This window comes from Corvus brachyrhynchos, unplaced genomic scaffold (assembly GCF_000691975.1).
Source record: "Corvus brachyrhynchos isolate BGI_N302 unplaced genomic scaffold, ASM69197v1 scaffold365, whole genome shotgun sequence".
NCBI lineage: Eukaryota > Metazoa > Chordata > Aves > Passeriformes > Corvidae > Corvus > Corvus brachyrhynchos.
The window spans coordinates 709,335-710,408 of NW_008239544.1; positions in this window are offsets into that span (position 1 = coordinate 709,335).

The window sequence follows — 1,074 nt, forward strand, 5'->3', positions numbered from 1 at the left end:
GAAGGCGGGCGCGGCGTTACCACCCGCCGGCCACGCCCTCTTCACACTGACCACGCCCCTTCCCACAGGCCACGCCCCCGCGGGGACACGGTGGGGACAAGGATGGCGCGGAGGGACAGCATCAGCCCCATCCAGGGGGACAGGACCAGCCCCAGAGGGGACATCTGAGGGACACGGGACAGGATCTGTGCTGCCAGGGACAGGGAGGGGACAGGGGATGTGGGATGTGCAAGGGACAGGGGCCGTGTGGAAGGACAGGATCAGCCCCAGCAGTGACAACTTGGGGACATATGGGACAGGAGATGCCCCACAAGGGACACAAGGGGACAGGGATCATGTGGGGTGACAGAGCTGTGCAGAGGGACAGATCAGCACCAGGGACTGTCCCCAGCTCCTGCCCCCCACTTTGGCTGCCGCTGTTCCCCCCCCAGCACCACACACAGAACCCAACACCCCAGAACAGCACTGGAGCCAGGAACCCTCTATTTCCTTACAGAAGAGTAAAAACCAGCCCCGGGGTCACATCCTGCCCCAGGGCTGGGGACAGCTTTGCAGCAGGCCTGGCTCAGGGTCCTGAGGCCCGCTGGTGGCACCGGCAGAGCCCCCCTGGCGTGTCTCGGCTGTCCCAGGGTGTCACCGGGGTCAGGCGTGGCTCCGGGGCAGCCCATCCGCTCCCAGGAGGTGCTGGCTGGGATCATCCACAAGCTGGGGACCAGGGCCGGGCTGTGGGGCAGGACACAAGTCAGGGACACCAGGGAGCCCCACTGCCTCCAGGGTCCCCCCTGGTGCAGGTGGGGGGCAGCTCTGGGCCCCACAGACCCCAAAAGGTCACCCCATGGGTTGTGCCAGAGGGAGCATGTCCAGGAATGTCCTGCACACCCACCTGGGGATGGGGACAGGGATGGGGTCCCACACACACGCTTGGGGATGTAGACAGGTTGCTACAGACTCCCCTAGGAATGGGGACAGGGATGGGGCCCTGGACACCCCTGGGGACAGGAATGGGGTCCCACCACCCCCTCGGGGCCAGGGCCAGGGTCAGAGCCTCCCCACAGAGGCCGTGTGCCCCCCATC